Source organism: Macaca nemestrina, chromosome 10, assembly GCF_043159975.1.
Source record: "Macaca nemestrina isolate mMacNem1 chromosome 10, mMacNem.hap1, whole genome shotgun sequence".
Taxonomy (NCBI): Eukaryota; Metazoa; Chordata; class Mammalia; order Primates; family Cercopithecidae; genus Macaca; species Macaca nemestrina.
Genome location: NC_092134.1, coordinates 28,276,987 through 28,294,393, shown reverse-complemented (window position 1 = coordinate 28,294,393; position 17,407 = coordinate 28,276,987). Strand labels below are relative to the sequence as shown.

The window sequence follows — 17,407 nt, the reverse complement described above, 5'->3', positions numbered from 1 at the left end:
AACCACCCCAAAGGCCAATTTAGCTGTCATACAGTGATCTTTGCTCATAAAAATTCCCAACTACCCTTCTTTCCCGGATTATTTAAAAGTGTGTTTCTAATATCCACTGGCATAGAGTTCTCTCCCATTGTTTTAATTTTTTTCATAAAAGTAATATGTATTCAATGTAAAAAGAAAAAGAAAAAAAGAGGTCAGGCATGGTGGCTCATGTCTGTAATCCTAGCACTTTGGGAGGCCAAAGTGGGCAGATCACCTGAGGTCAGGAGTTCGAGACCAGCCTGGCCAACATGGTGAAACCCTGTCTCTACTAAAAATACAAAAATTTGCCAGGCATGATGTCGCACACCTGTAATCCCAGCTACTCCAGAGGCTGAGGCAGGAGAATCGTTTGAACCCAGGAGGCGAGGCTGCAGTGAGCTGAGATCACACCACCGCACTCCAGCCCAGGCAACAGAGCAAGACTCCATCTCAAAAACAATAATAAATAAAAATAATAAATAATGAAAAGAAAAGAAGGCTGGGAACAGTAGCACCTGTATTCCCAGCACTTTGGGAGGCCGAGGCAGGGGGATCACAAGGTCAGGAGATTGAGACCATCTTGGCTAACATGGTGGAACTCTGTCTCTACTAAAAATACAAAAAATTAGCTGGGCGTGGTGGCGGGCGTCTGTAGTCCCAGCTACTCAGGAGACTGAGGCAGGAGAATGGCGTGAGCGTGGGAGGTGGAGCTTGTAGTGAGCCAAGATCGCACCACTGCACTCCAGCAAGGGCAACAGAGCAAGACTCCATCTCAAAAAAAAAAAAAAGAAAAGAAAAGAAAAAGAAACAACAAAAGATAAATAAAAACTGTTTATCCTGAAAATCCACCATCCAGAGACAGTCATTGATGACATATTGGTATATATAAATTTATTATATTTTTTCCAAATACACGTTTAAAACAAAAATAGGCTCAAATTGGACATACTGCTTTCCAACCTGCTTTTTCCATTTCATAACATATCCAAAAAATTTTCTCAATCAATATTCTACAGTTATCTTTAAATAAAAGGTGACAGCCTTCATTCAATTAATACATCCTAAATACTTTCAGACAATTCAGAATTCTGCTGTACTCCATTTTTTCATAGCCATAATTCACTTATATTTTATATCGGTTACATACTTGTGAATAAATAACTACAAATGAACCATCAACCTCCAAGGTGAAGCAAGGTGATACACCAAGTCCATGGTGTATTTTCCCTTCAATCCATCACATATAATTCAAAATGAAAATAACGCCAAACAGGCCGGGCGCGGTGGCTCAAGCCTGTAATCCCAGCACTTTGGGAGGCCAAGACGGGCGGATCACGAGGTCAGGAGATCGAGACCATCCTGGCTAACACAGTGAAACCCCGTCTCTACTAAAAAAATACAAAAACTTAGCCGGGCGAGGTGGCAGGCGCCTGTAGTCCCAGCTACTCGGGAGGCTGAGGCAGGAGAATGGCGTGAACCCGGGAGGCGGAGCTTGCAGTGAGCTGAGATCCGGCCACTGCACTCCAGCCTGGGTGACAGAGCGAGACTCCGTCTCAAAAAAAAAAAAAAAACAAAAAAACAAAATCCCATAACTAAGTTTACAAATTTCAATCAGGCACTTTCTTTTTCTTTCTTTTTTTTTTTTTTTTTGTAGAGATACAGTCTCACGTTGTTGCCCAGGAGGAACAGGATGGAGTGCAGTGGTGTGTTCCTGGCTCACTTTTTCCTTGAACTGCTGGGCTCAAGCAATCTTCCCACCTCAGCCTCCCTAGTAACTGGAACTAATTTTTAAAAAGTTTTTGTGGAGACGGTCTCACTACATTGCTCAGGCTGGTCTTGAACTCCTGGCCACAAGCTGTCTTCCCACCTTGGGCTCCCAAAGTGTTGGGTTTACAGGTATGGGCCACCACACCTGGCCCAGGCACATTTTTAAAAAGAGAATACTAACTACTTATTTAAAGTTGTATTATTCATGTGGAATCTTTATGGCAAGTACTTTATGCTATGTTTGAAATTGTACAAAGTTTACTGAGATGTTTGCAATGCTTTCATTTGATGAAATATAACTTGTATTGAGTGATTTTTATGGGGGAATTTCAAGTGACTTATTTGTCAAATCTTTACACTTCAATTAAGAGAGACAATCTGCTTCCAAAAATTAACTGTCAAGAAGTGTCAACACAATAATGATAATAAGAGCAGTTAAGAGCTAGGGCTTCAGAGTCAAACTGGCTTACATCCCGACTTTCACAAACGGTGGGACCTATGCCTCCATACCTCAGTTTTCTCATGTAAATACATCTCCTTCACTGGTTTATTGTGGGGATTAAATGACTTAATACATATAAAGTGCTTAGAACAGACTTCAATAAATGTTAGCTAATATTATTACTATTCATCACTATTATTACACATTTTCATAAAAGGCTCAAAATCTAACTTCCCACCTCTTTCTCTTCTTACTAATGAAATATACTATGTCATACAATCACAAAAATGTTGTACATTACTGTATTGAATTGCTGGCTTTTAATTTATTTTTATCTTTTTTTTTTTTTTTTTTTTTTGAGACAGAGTTTTACTCTGTTGCTGAGGCTGGAGTGCAGCGGTGCTATCTCGGCTCACTGCAACCTCCACCTCCTGGGTTCAAGAAATTCTTCTGCCTCAGCCTCCTGAGTAGCTGGGGCCACAGGTGCACACCACCATGCTTGGCTAATTTTTATATTTTTAGTAGAGACGAAGTTTTACCATATTGGCCAGGCTGGTCTGGAACTCCTGACCTCAGGTCCACCCGCCTCAGCCTCCCAAAGTGCTGGGATTCCAGGTGTGAGCCACCATGCCTGGCCACTGGCTTTTAATTTTAAGATAAACTGTTTTGTTCTAATTTTCTATTAAAAAAATCAACTGGATTTTAGTATTTATATTTTATATAACATTCTATTTTTCATTAAACTGCCAGTATATTTTTAAGTTACATACATATTTTACATATATATATGTGCGTGCACTGACGAATATAAATACATACTAAACAGTACATATGTATACCAAAAAGTACAAGTCTTCAGGGAATCACAATGTTTTAAAAGGAAAAAAAGACAATGAAAGTTGGATTAGGAACTAGCCCTAATACTGTTTTTTTTAATCTAAATATCATATCTCACATATATTTTAATTCACAAAAGACATCTAAATAACATTTTTATAACTTACAAATAAACCAGATTATCTTAACTCACACAATAAGGGTTATCCTGGGCTAATGAACTAAGTCTACTCAACCAGAACTCATGAAAGCATTAGAATCCACTATGAGTTTGCCTGGGGTCATTTTGAAACTCCACTAATCTAGAAATGTGACAACACAGTTTGCTGACTTTTCTCTGAAATAATTAAAATTGTTGTTATGGAAATTCTTTATTGTTTCTTATCTAAAAGACAGGCGAACGTAGCAGATAAAATGTAGCAGCTGAGCTTTTGGGAGCTAGGGATCCCTAAAAATTTTGCTTTCTTTGTCATATTTATAACAGTAGCCCTTTGTTAAGTCCCAGTAGAATACATTGGATAATGATGAAAAAAATGTTTATTTCTCCAGGAAGTAGTCCTTTGGCCTAATTTGCTTACTATATCATTTACACTTACCAGGAATATGAATAGCTTATCAAAATGCCACGCTCAGACTAAAAAAGCGCTGCTCCAAAGAACTAAACTCTAATCAATAAGTCCTACAAAATATGTAAAAACTTAAACCTAAAGGAAAGGAGATCACCCATTCTATCTACATCAACACTACTTAAAGCAAAAAGAATCGGTTTCTCTTATATATACTGACCTCATTTTATCTTTTGTGAAAAACCTAGAAGATAGGTATGTTCATCCTTTACAGTTTAGAAAACTGCATCTCAGAGAGGTTAGATAATATGCCCAAAGTTACAACGTTAGTAAGATAAAGACACAGGACTTGAGTTCATGACTTTCTGACTAACCAGTTAATGATAAGGAAGCCACTGCAGATATTTCTCTGTGTTCTAATCCTCCAGCAACAGTGTACGCAGCCATGGGCACGAGGATGATAGAACCAAGGTGTATCATCAGTGTTCCCTCCCAGCTCCTTTCATGCCCAACACTGGAACCCAGTAAACTGGATTCAAGTTATTTTTGAACACAGTTTATTGCTCAAGAATGGAAATAGCTTCTTCCCAGGTTTCACCTCTGATTCATAAGTGAACTATCTCTGCACTGTCTTCTGTTACTCAATAAATGAACAAATATGGCTGGGCACGGTGGCTCACGCCTGTAATCCCAGGACTTTGGGAGGCCGAGGTAGGCGGATCACCTGAGGTTGGAAGTTCAAGACCAGCCTGACCAACATGGAGAAACCCTGTCTCTGTTAAAAATACAAAATTAGCTGGGCATGGTGGCGCAAACCTGTAGTCCCAGCTACTCGGGAGGCTGAGACAGAAGAACTGCTTGAACCCAGGAGGCAGAGGTTGCGGTGAGCCGAGATCATACCATTGCACTCCAGCCTGGGTAACAAGTGAGAAATTTCATCTCAAACAAATAAATAAATAAATAAAATGAACAAATATTTTCTGAAGATCCAGAAAAGTAATATCATAAATTGCCTTGTTTATAAGTACCAATACAAAACAGTGTGGAAGAAATAAGAGACCACTTAAAACTTTAGTACCTGCTCCCAGAATGCTCTTGCTTTATAACACATTATTTCACCTATTTACATTAAGATCATCCTTTATTAGTCTATGAGCTTTTGCTACAAAATTCTGCATATTACCTACACAGTATTGGACAAAATGTAAGTGTTCACCAACTACAAGCTGAAAGGAGGAATGAATAAAATGATGGTGAGCTAAACTTTTTTTTTTTTTAAGACAGAGTTTCGCTCTTATTGCCCGGGGTGGAATGCAATGGCGCAACCTCGGCTCACCACAACCTCTGCCTCCTGGGTTCAAGCAATTCTCCTGCCTCAGCCTCCTGAGTAGCTGGGATTACAGGCATGCGCCACCACGCCTGGCTAATACTGTATTTTTAGTACGGACAAGGCTTCTCCATGTTGGGCAGGCTGGTCTCAAACTCCCGACCTCAGGTGATCCGCCTACCTCAGCCTCCCAAAGTCCTGGGATTACAGGCGTGAGCCACCGTGCCTGGCTGGTACACTGAACCTTTAAGGAAAGGTAAGATTTAGAGAAATTGAGGGGAGGCTGGGAGGGGAGAGACGGAAAAGTGCCTTTCAATGAGGTGAACGGTAATCAGGCAGAAAATGATGGGAAAATGGGAAGATATGAAGAGAAGATTCAATATGACCAAGCAGCAAAATGAGAAACTTGGGGAAGACATGGAATGCCTGACTAAGGGGCTTAGGACTTTGTTTTCTAAATTAGGACAGTTGTTTTTAAACTTCCATTTATTCATTGATTTTAATTTTGAGACAGGGGCTCTGATATGCTTTGGTTGTGTCCCCACCCAAATCTGATCTTGAATTGTAATCCCCATAATCCCCACGTGTCTAGAAAGAGACCTGGACGGAGGTAGTTGGATCATGGGGGTGGATTCCCCCACGCTGTTCTCGTGAAAGTGTGTGAGTTCTCATGAGATCTGATGGTTTTATAAGGGACTGTTCTGCCTTCGCTCCTCACACTTTTCTCTCTCTTGTTGCCATGTAAAGAAGGCCCTTGCTTCCCCTTTGCCTTCCACCACGACTATGAGTTTCCTGAGGCCTCCGCATGCGGAACTGTGAGTCAATTAAACCTCTTTCCTTCATAAATTAGGCAGTCTTGGGTATTTCTTTATAGCACTGTGAGAATGGACTAACACAGTCTCACTACTTTTCCCAGGGTGGGTCACGAACTCCTGAACTCAAGCCATCCTCCCACCTCAGTCTCCTGAGGTAGTTGGGACTACAGGAACTGTGGTTGGCTAAACCTTTATTTTCAATGCAGAGGAACCCTTTATTTAAATTAAACCCTATGTGAAATCCTAACAAATAAAACAGTTTTGTAAAAGCAAAATAGTACCCATTGAAGCACCCTGGTTTCCAACCACTGGGTCCCCATGTTATCCAACTTGAGAAGACCCTGAAACTCCTCCTCACAGTTTAAAAACCACTGGATTAGAAAAAGATCTGCAAGGCAAATACCAAAGTGCTCAAAGCATTTACCTCTAAGGAACTGGGTATGCCTAGATTGAAGTGGCTGGGGGAGGGGTAAGCAGTAATATAAGCAAGATTGAAATACCATTTTCACTTTTTTTGATTCTGCATATTTTTATATTATTTGAACTTCTCTTTAAATTGAGTACTTTTTACTTTTTTTTTTTTTTTTTTTTGAGACTGAGTCTGGCTCTGTCGCCCAGGCTGGAGTGCAGTGGCCGGATCTCAGCTCACTGCAAGCTCCGCCTCCCGGGTTCCCGCCATTCTCCTGCCTCAGCCTCCCCAGTAGCTGGGACTACAGGCGCCGCCACCTCACCCGGCTAGTTTTTTTGTATTTTTAGTAGAGACAGGGTTTCACCGTGTTAGCCAGGATGGTCTCGATCTCCTGACCTCGTGATCCACCTGTCTCGGCCTCCCAAAGTGCTGGGATTACAGGCTTGAGCCACCGCGCCCGGCCGTTTTACTTTTTAATTTAAAAAGTAATTAACAGGAAGAAACTACTGCTCTATAAAAGAATTTTTAACGGTTAAACTTTTTCAAATGGATTGCCATATTTTAGTAAATAATTTCCCTATAGCAGGACATTATTTGGCTAAATTACCTTGCAATGAAAATGAATATCTCTGTGCCTAATACTTTCCCATATTTAGAGTTATTTCCTTAGGAGAAATTTATACAAGTTAACAGTTTCCATTTAGTTCTACAATGTACTGCTTAAAATAAGACTCTGGGGAATATAAAAAGATAAAATTCTCTGAGTGCTTTTTAAAAGCCATCCCATATTAGCAAAATTTGATTTTGGCATTCCAGTTTAAGATACATAAACCCTAACTTAAAAATTAATGAGCAAAATTTTCACAAATCAAAAATTTAGTAAGATAAATTTGAATCAGAACTGAAATTTCCTTACCTTTCATGAACTTATCATAACTTATTTTACCACTGATCAGAACCAAACACTGAAAGAATTCTTCCTCTATGGTTGGGTTTCACAATTTAATTCTGTGAAGTCATAATACTGTGACAGTAGAATCATTCATTCTCTGGCAACAAACTGACATCATTAAATTCTTATTTGTAAATTCTTTAGGCTATATGGATGTTCTATTTTCATTTGTAAGAACAAAATCTATTTACTGTTGACTCTTCATTAAGCTCATATGATTGATATATTTTCATCCATTTAGGTTGGTGCATAAGTAATTGCAGTTTTTGTCATTACTTTTAATTGCAAAAACTGCAATTACTTTTGCACCAACCTAATAATTTATTCCTTTTGTCCTTAGCCATTTTTCTAAAACTGCCTTTGGGTGAGTGCTCAGAGAAGGCCTCTAAATTCAAACAAAACAAATGATTTCTGGATTGGCTGCTCCTGTGAGCAATCTGTGTCACTGCCCTGTACTCCCTGGGAGAAGAAACATCAAAACCACAATGTTCATTGTCCTTTTTATTATCTCTACTACTGTTTCAATATAAGAATGACCTTTGTTAAATTATCTTTTAATAAATGTATGCAATTCTATCACTAAGATGATTTCAACTGAGAAAAAAAAATTTGAATGAAAACTTTTTCTTTGTCCCAAAGCAGACATTACTAGAAACAGCAACGTCATGTCTACTACTGCATAACGTTCCTCATATTAAAGGTAGTTAGACTCTATCAACGAAGATTTGCTTAGTCTCTATGGCGAGCCAGGCACTATACTAGTTGCCAGAGAAATCTGTTCTCACAGACCTTTTGGTCTTGGTGCAAAGGTACTTAGGCAAACGAATCTTTATGAACTGGGAGATTCCAATAACAAAAACAGTGGGCCGGGCGCGGTGGCTCAAGCCTGTAATCCCAGCACTTTGGGAGGCCGAGGCGGGCGGATCACAAGGTCAGGAGATGGAGACCACAGTGAAACCACAGTGAAACGTTTTAGTGAAACGTCTCTACTAAAAATACAAAAAATTAGCCGGGCGCGGTGGCGGGCGCCTGTAGTCCCAGCTACTCAGGAGGCTGAGGCAGGAGAATGGCGGGAACCCGGGAGGCGGAGCTTGCAGTGAGCCGAGATTGCGCCACTGCACTCCAGCCTGGGCAACAGCGTGAGACTCCGTCTCAAAAAAAAAAAAAAAAACAGTGGGAAGATTTTTTACAAGAAATAGATTGGAACCAGGTTTTGGAACACCTGTAATGCTGGGCCAATGAATTTGAAGTTTACATTCGAGTTAAGAAAGACCAGGTACTCAAAGAGATCTTTTTCTAAAGATCTCTAATCAGCCCCCAATTAGAACTTTTCAATAGCTTGTTATTTCCACTAAGATAAATCCAAATTCTTTAACAACTTAACTAAATCCTGCATAAACACCCCTACTTACTCCTACAATCCAGTAAGTATCTGAGTGACACACCCTGATTTTCTACTGTATTTCTTTAAAAAAAAAAAAAAACATCTGGATTACAACTCACTAATTTGCTTTCACAATCTACTAGTAGGTGCCTGCAGTTAAAGAAAAAAATATGTCACTTTAGTGTACCACATTCGCACACCTCTTGGCCTTTCCACATGTTCTTTTAGCTCAAAACACTTTTGGTCAACCTCACTCTTCCCTTTTACCTAGCTACTTCCTATTCAACTTAAGATCTCAGCTCTTAAACATCATGTCCCTGGCCCTCATAGATAAGTTCCCCTACTTCTGTCGTTCCAAAGCACTCTACACTTAACCAATGCTTATTATGCTTTATTGTAATGGAACTTGTACTAATTGTTTTTCTAGGTAGTAAACTAGAGCAAGGACCCATTCTTGTTCATCACAGAATCCCAAAGCCTAGCCCAGTGCCTGTTATGTATTAGACATTCCATAAATATTTAACCAGTACTGGTAAAACAAGGAAATATACTTGAATAATCTATATATTTAACCACACAGTAAAATAATCACTCAAAAGTTTCTAAGAGATTTAGCTATTTCCAAGGAAAATATATAGTCAGTTCATTTTTATAAATGGTGAATTAGTTCCTAGGCTAGCCTACAAAACACTATTTCCCATAACATATTTAACTATGAGAGGATGGCTGTTTACTTCTCTCTGCAATGACAACAGAACTTGCACTCCTCTAAGTAGGAGAAAACAAGATTAAAGGAACACTTTTCTTTCTCTCCACCCCCATCACTGGTTCCTCCCGCAGGAAAGTGACTTATCTAATTGCTAGGATAGGTATAAAGGTCAACTTTTCAGACAGGCTCCACCCCTGAGCTCTCACTGGCTCTCTTGGACTTGCTGTGCCCTCAAGGACAGAAAGTTTTCCTTTCCATTGTAACTCCTACAAGATAAGCTCCTTAGGACAGGACTTTCCCTTCCATTTCCTGGTGCAACAGTTTCATCTGTGTAGGTAAATTAAGAAAGAACAGTAAGCATGGGTCTAAGCTCAGTTCCCCAATCTAGCTTTAATCAGAAATGAAAATTACACTACTATTTTAATAGTATTTAAATCCTCATCTGGCTTGAGTCTGATCTCAATTTGACTAGAATCTGGAGAGAAAAGGGGTGTAACTAGCACACTTGAAAGCTTCAACACGAACAACAGTAATCCCAGTCTGATTTCCAGGTCCTAGAACAGTTAGCATGGAGAAGCAGGCAGGCAAAAGGGAAGAGGGATCAAATGAAGGAAAAGGTTCCCACTTTTCCTATTCAGACATTTTTCTTGGGCAAAAATGTCTAAATAAATCGAATCTGTCTTTATATCCTACAACCTTTCCTTCCAAATTGTTTCAGTCTTTTCTCATGTTTCAGATCCCTCACGCTATCTGAAGCTTTCCTTTTTTTTTTTTTTTTTTTTTTTGAGACGGAGTCTTGCTCTGTCGCCCAGGCTGGGGTGCAGTGGCCGGATCTCAGCTCACTGCAAGCTCCGCCTCCCGGGTTTACGCCATTCTCCTGCCTCAGCCTCCGAGTAGCTGGGACTACAGGCACCCGCCACCTCGCCCGGCTAGTTTTTTGTATTTTTTAGTAGAGATGGGGTTTCACCGTGTTAGCCAGGATGGTCTCGATCTCCTGACCTCGTGATCCACCCGTCTCGGCCTCCCAAAGTGCTGGGATTACAGGCTTGAGCCACCGCGCCCGGCCGAAGCTTTCCATTTTTAACATCCTCACTTTCAGAAATAGGGCAAATTTTGCCCAAAATTCCAAAATGTTCCATGATCCCATAATACTTACATCTCCTATCCCTCCTCAAATCAAAACTCCCACTTCCTTAGTGTAGCTAACCAAGAAGAAAGCAATCTGATTAAATCCATTCACATTAAAATAGAGTAACTGACAGTTCTAGTCATTTCCATCTAAATAGTTCTATATTTGTTATTTTTAAGCTAAATAAATCTAACTATAGTACGTTCAGAGAGAAGAAAAGAGGTCTCTACCCTCATCTACCATAAAGGAGACAGGTCAGCTGTGACCATCACTTCTCAGGGATACCTCCATATCGTTTCCCAATTGTCACTGCCCTCTACTTTCAGTCCTTCCCAATAAGAGCCACTAAAAACTCCAGGAGGCAGAGAAGGACAATTTGGGAAAACATCTGTAGCTGCAGGATATTTGTACATCATTGAGTAAGTTGGTAACAATCAATATTAGGTTGGATAGTTGATATTTTCAATATGTTTGATAATAATTTCATTAGTTAAAACAAAGTGAAAACACATTTTGGGTTATAAACCTGAAATTACCAGCCTCATTCTTCTAAATAAAGGCAGGGGCATAAAAGGGTTAATTCATATATCCATCATTTTGTCATGTGTAGGTTGATGAGCAGAGTAAGGCTGTGCTTCACACGCTTTTTATCAGTTGCTTACCTATTATTTCCATTGGAAAACCTTTACTTGTATTTCCATAAAGTTTTGGAAATTGGGAAGTATACTTTTAAACAATGACAAAGATTCTTTTCTTGACGAAATTTTACTCAGGCTCCTGAACCTTCTCCTAGGCCCATCTGCGCACTTCCTTGTAAAATGCGGTTTTATCAAAGAACCTTGCTAAGTCAGTTTAGCAAGAGCCCCTGACTCTTGGCCCTCGCCTTTTTTTTTTTTTTTTTTTTTTTTTTCCCGAGTTGAGACAAAGTTTTGCTCCGTCACCCAGGCTGGAGTGCAGTGACGTGATCTCAGCTCACTACAACCTCCACCGCCTCCTGGGTTCAAGCAATTCTCCTGCCTCAGCCTTCCGAGTAGCAGAGATTACAGGCGCCCACTACCACACCAGGCTAATTTTTGTATTTTTAGTAGAGACAGGGTTTCACCGTGTTGGCCAGTCTGGTCTAGCACTCCCAACCTCAGGTGATCAGCCCGCCTCGGCCTCCCAAAGTGCTGGGATTAAAAGCATGAACCACTGCACCCAGCCGGCCCTGGCTTTCTGATTACCCTTGCTGCCTGATTAACCTCACAATCTGATTAGGTTCCTCATCTTCCACTGTCCCCCAGGTGGTGTCTGATCACCTGGCCTGTCTTCAGCAAGAATCCTGTTAGGTTGGTTTGGTCTGAATATCCATTACCCCCGATGTTTCCTCTCAGTAGTTTTCTGTCCACTGACCATAACACTGCTCCTTGGCTATAAATTCCCATTTGCCCATGCCATATTCAGAATTGAGCCTAGTCTTCCTCCCACACTGCAAAATCTCATTCCATGGTCCCTTCACCTATCACAGTCGTCCTGAATAGACTTCTTTACCATGCTTTAACAAGTATCATTGGATAACTTTTTTCTTTATCAACAATCATATTAGATCAGTGGAAAATTGAGTTTGAATTCCTGGGAGGTAACATCAGGACTTTTTAGGTGTTTTTTGCTATGAAAGACCTGATGGTGAATTTGTGTGCACTCAGAAATTAACCATGAAATAAGCACAGCAGCATTCATTTAGCTGTAAGTGGCTCTTAACCTTTGTGCCATCAAAAATAGTTATTTACCACCCACACGTGAACATAATTGTAATAAAAACTACACTGCACAAACTTAAGAAAACAAGATTCTCCACTTTACTGAGAAGTTAAACATATAAAAATTTGAGTAATTTGTTCTTGCCATTTATTGTTAGTTTGTTCAGCTGGCCACCAATATAAATTACTTGCAATTAACGTGATAACAGGGATTTTCAAATTGAGCATAGAATATATGAAAGTACCAATTAAGGGTGGTCTCTCTTGACTCCAGTCAGGAATATGCCTTCTGTAGCCTTGCTCAAAACACCAGGGCAGTAAATGTAAAGGGGCAGTAAGATGTCCAAGAATGAACACGTAGGGTATTCTTACAGACTGAAGTGGCACTTATTCAACCTTTACCCAATAGTAAGCATTAAGTTTTTCAGTATCAGATTGGCTGAATTTTTTTCAAGTCAGTGCCAGTATCCAAACCTATTAATAGAATTTTTTTTCCATAAAGGAACAATAAAACTCAATAAAAAGCCAAGCAACCCAGACTGACCGCGAAGGCTTATGCCTGTAATCCCAGCACTTTGGGAAGCCGAGGTGGGCAGATCACTTGAATTCAGGAGTTGGAGACTAACCTGGCCAACATGGTGAAACCATGTCTCTACTAAAAATACAAAAATTAGCCAGGCAAAGTGGTGTATGCCTGTAGTCCCAGCTACTCGGGAGGCTGAGGTAGGAGAATCGCTTGAACCCCGGAGGTGGAGGTTGCAGTGAGCCAAGATTGCACCACTGCACTCCAGCCTGGGTGACAGACTGAGAGTCAGTCTCCAAAATAAATAAATAAATAAATAAGTAAATAAGTAAAGAAAAAGAAAAAGCCAAGCAACCCAATTAAAATATGGGTAAAAGATATGAACAGACATTTTCTCCAAAGAAAATATATGAATGGCCAATAAGCACATGAAAAGATGCTCAGCATCTCCATTCATTAGACAAATGCAAATCAAAACCACAAAGAGATACCATTCCACACTCACTAAGATGGCTATAATAAAAAATAACCAGTAAAAAGTAACAAGCCTTGGGGAAGATGTGAAGAAATTGGAACCCTCATACACTGCTTGGTGGGAATGTAAAATGGTACAGCTGCTTTGCTTGGCAGTTCCTCAAAAAGTTAAACACAGAGCAATTGCCCTCCTAGGTATATATACCCAAGAGCACTGAAAACACATGTCCACAAAAACCTGTACACAAATGTGCATAGCAGCATTACACACAATGGCCAAAAACTGGAAACAACCCAAATGTTCACCAACTGATGAATAAACAAATGTGGTACACTGATACAATATTAATATGCTATAAAAAGTAAAGTACTGATACATACTACAACATGAGTGAAACTTGAACACATTACGGTATGTGAAAGACGCCAGACCAAAAAGCCACATATTGTACGCTTCCATTTATATGAGATTTCCACAACAGGCAAACCCACAGAAACAGCAAGTAGATTAGTGGTGGCTAGTGGGGTGGGGTCAAGGGGAAATGAGGAGTGACTACTAAGAGAGACAGGGTTTCTTTTGGGGATGATGATCTGGATAGTGGTCATATTTGGAAAACTTTGTGAATATATTAAAAGCCACACTTTAGAAGAATGAGTTTTATGGCATGTGATGTATATCTCAATTTAAAAATTGTCCACTACAAAAAAAGATGACATATATACGTAATATACATATCAATGTATATAGGTAGCACATACATATGTGTCATCTCTCTCTATAAATGAGCATTTGGGCTTTTAAAATTGAGATATCCTCCATATATATAAAGAGAAGAATGAAAGAACAGGGTGACGGGGCCCTCGCGGAGCCCTGAACAGGCATATGGGGTGTGCCCGAGCCAGCCTCGCAGCATCTCCATCCCAGCTCACCTTCAGCCATCACTCAGTCAACCCCCCGCCGCCTGCCCCTGCCTTGGGCGCCCGAGACCGCTCATCCGCGGCGGCCGCGGAGCAGCTTCCCATCGCCCGATGTGGGGCAGGCGCGGGGGCCTGGGCTCGGGCGCTACCCGGCGGCCCCGGGAGGCGTCCGCAGGGGGCACGGCGACTCGGGCGGGACCGCTCCCACCGCTCCCCGCGCCCCCGCCGCCTGGTCCCGAGCCCAGGCCTCTCGGCCCCACCTCCCTCCTGCACCTGGGATGCGCCCGAACGCGGTGCAGCGGCTGAAGCCGAGACTTCCCCTCCACGGTCACCTGTGCCGGAGCGCGGCGGCGGCAGCGGCCGGTGTGAGGAGAAGGGTCCCCGTCTCCTCAGACCGGACCGAGACACCCGGGGCGGGGGATGGAAGGGGCATTCACCTAGTCCCCAGCACCGGTGGTGGCGGGGAGGACAGCGGCTCCCAGCCCACGGCTCCTTCCTGCTCCCGCGCCTCCTCGCTCCGCGGCGTCTCCGAGCTGACAGCCCGGCCGCCGGCGCCCGCGGCCCCCTGACTCCCTGCCGCCCCGCCCCCGCGCGGCAGTCCCGCGCAAGCGCAGCCGCGCCGCCGCCGGGGAAGCCCGGGCCTTGGTGATGTGGCCCGCGGGGCGGCGATCTGGAGCGACAGCGCCGCCCCGCCCGGACCCCGGCCGCGCCCTGGCAGACAGCTGTCGGGAACGGGGGCGCTGGACGACGGCGAGGGGGCAGTTTTCTGGGGATCCTGCCCAGGAGAGAAGGGCTGTGGCGTCCTTCCGCAGCCCTCTTCCCCACCAGCCCACGCACGCCCACTTCACCGCCTGCTCCAAGGTCCGAACCCCCGAATCCATGACTCATGATTTCTCTTCTCAGACCAGCGGCCTGTTTTTGGCTGAGGTTACATTTCTTGCAGACAGGGGTTAAAACCGAAGCACGTGTCTTTCGGCCCGGCAGCGCATAGTGTGGGCAGTGCAGGAGCCGAGAAGGGCAGGGACCACCGCCGAAGGGGTGAGGTTTAGGGCAGCCCCGTAGCACCCTCCCCGTGCCAGGCAGGTGTAGGCGCCAAGCACACGGGGCGCTGAGGAGTTGGCTGGGGTGCCAGGCTTTTCAAGTTTCCCCACACTTGCTTTTAAACCTAGATCAAACTGATCCAAAGTCTGCAGGTAAATCCAAGAGCTCATTTATTTTATTTACAAAACTATTTATTGAGCATCTACTGTGTATGATTCAGGGAATGAGACACACCCCAGGGATACTACAGTGAACAAAAGCAAGGTGTTGGTACGAAGCCTGTTACTTTACAAATTACACAGCTATTGCTAGGATTGGTGGCTCATGCCTGTAACTTCAACACTTTGGGAGGACCAGGCGAGAGGATCGCTTGAGGCCAGGAATTTTGAGACCAGCCTGAGTAAACACAGAGAGACCCGAAGTAGCTAGGAGACTGAGGTAGGAGGATCGCTTGAGCCCAGGAGTTCAAGGCTGCAGGGGGCTGTGATCGCATCAGTGCACTCCAGTCTGGGACACAGAGTGAGACCTTGTCTCTAAAACAACTCAAAATGACACAGCTAATGATACTCTTTTCCTCAAATCAAAGCCTCTACCAATTCCAACCCACACCAGTGATTTAGTAGCGGCTTTTTCTGGTGCTGAAGGACACTGGCATACATTTATCCAGGTTTTGTTTTTTGTTTTTTGTTGTTGTTTTTTTTCCCCCCTTATCCTTTGCAATCAGACTCTGAGCTTTAACCTTCACCTTCAGGGTGAAGAGTGCGCCCGTATCACTCTTGGCCATCTGCAGTCATGCTTTTTATAATGGTTCATCCTGGTGTTCCTCACTACCTAAAAATGAAAGTATAATTGCAAGGAATATGGAAAAGCAATGTTTTGACTGCATTTCCAACTGGTTTTTGTTCTGGTTGTTTTTTGAATTACAGATCATTAGAAAGTAGCTGCTCTTGAAAGTCTGGCAGAAGTTCCACCCGGTAAGTGTTCCTCCCCTGAGTGTGTAGTCTTTCAAGATTTCTACACAAAGCATATACAGAAGCCAGCCTCTCTTGGTTTTGAAAATTCTTCCACCATTTTTTTCTGAGCGAGCTGGTGGTTTCTACTGTCCTTCAGAGCATTACATGGCATGTGGCAGGCAACCTTCTACTTATCTTCTTCATTCAGTACCACAAAGTAGTACTTTGGAGTTATGTTAAGCTTCAAGTTGGAATTCAAATTTAAATCAAATTTCAGCCCTGAAAATAACTCACATTGGAATCGGATGAGGAAATGCCCCCTTGTGAAAAACAGGGTCCTAATGGGTGCAGACAACAACAATCCCATTGCTACTTCATCTCCCGTCTGACAGCTGGCAACTTCAAATGTGAAGCAAGTGGCTTGGAATGAGGCTGTGTAGTAATGCTGTTGTGATTGCTGGAAAAAAGCCTGAGAGTTATGAGAGTGTATAACAAAGGAGCCTGTCTGTGCTAGGGGGTAAGAAAGATCTCCTTGAGGAAGTGACATTAAATCTCAGCCTTGAAGAATAAGGAGTTAGGGCAGGCAACAGAGAGAAGGGGGTGGGGTGGGCAGTGCATTTAGCTGTGGAAACTGCAGGTTTGAAGGCCCTTTGGTAGGAAGGGGTTCTGTGAAGGCTTTGGGAAAAGGCCACTGTGCTTAGACTGAGAGAGCTACCTGGGAAGGAGAGGTGGGTGGGCCCTTGAGGGTCAGGTTAAGGACTTTGGGCTTAATCCTAAAGACAAAAGAAGCCAATGAAGAGTTGAAAAGGTCCATCTGGACATGAGAAATTGCATTTGTAAAAGATGATCCCGGACGCAGTGGCTCACGCCTGTAATCCCAGCACGTTGGGAGGCTGAGGTGGGAGGATCACTTGAGGCCAGGAGTTTGAGACCAGCCTGGGCAACATTGCAAGACCCTCAGATCCCCAGACCCCCATCTCTACAAAAATAAAATAAAATTAGCCAGGCTTGGTGGCACGCACCTGACTGAGCCCAGGAGTTCAAGGCTGCAGTGAGCTATGATCACGCCTCTGCATTCCAGCGTGGGCAGCGGAGTGTGAGACCTCGTCTGTTAAAAAAAAAAAAGAAAGATTATTCCAGCTGCAAAGTGGAGAATGAATAAGAAAGGTGCAACAGAGGATGTGTGACAACCAGTTTGCAGGCAATGGAGATTAGGAGACAATGGTGGATTGAAGATATAGGTCAGGTATAGAACTGTAAGGATTTGATCGAATGCACGGAAGGTAGTGGCAAAAAAAGTGTCAAAAAATGACTCCCAAGTTTCTAACTTGAGCTTATGCCATTTCCTGACTTGGGAAATGTGGAGGAGGAGATCAGAAGGGGACAATTTTGAATGGCTTTAGA

General features: G+C 42.7%; 1 protein-coding gene across 5 annotated transcripts in view; it reads right to left on the bottom strand.

Annotated features, from left to right (window-relative positions):
* The window catches only part of LOC105497712 (solute carrier family 41 member 2), a 143,741-nt gene extending 129,167 nt beyond the window's left edge, over nucleotides 1-14,574 (bottom strand). For 2 of the 5 annotated variants that reach the window (XM_011768999.3, XM_011769006.3), the window contains exon 1: nucleotides 14,447-14,574. The gene's annotated coding sequence lies outside the window, so the exon portion shown is untranslated. Of the gene's footprint in view, nucleotides 1-7,097; nucleotides 7,118-14,341 lie in introns of those variants that run through there. The other 3 variants (XM_071071205.1, XM_011769002.3, XM_011769004.2) reach the window with 3 other exon arrangements.
* Between the last annotated feature and the right edge of the window lie 2,833 nt (nucleotides 14,575-17,407).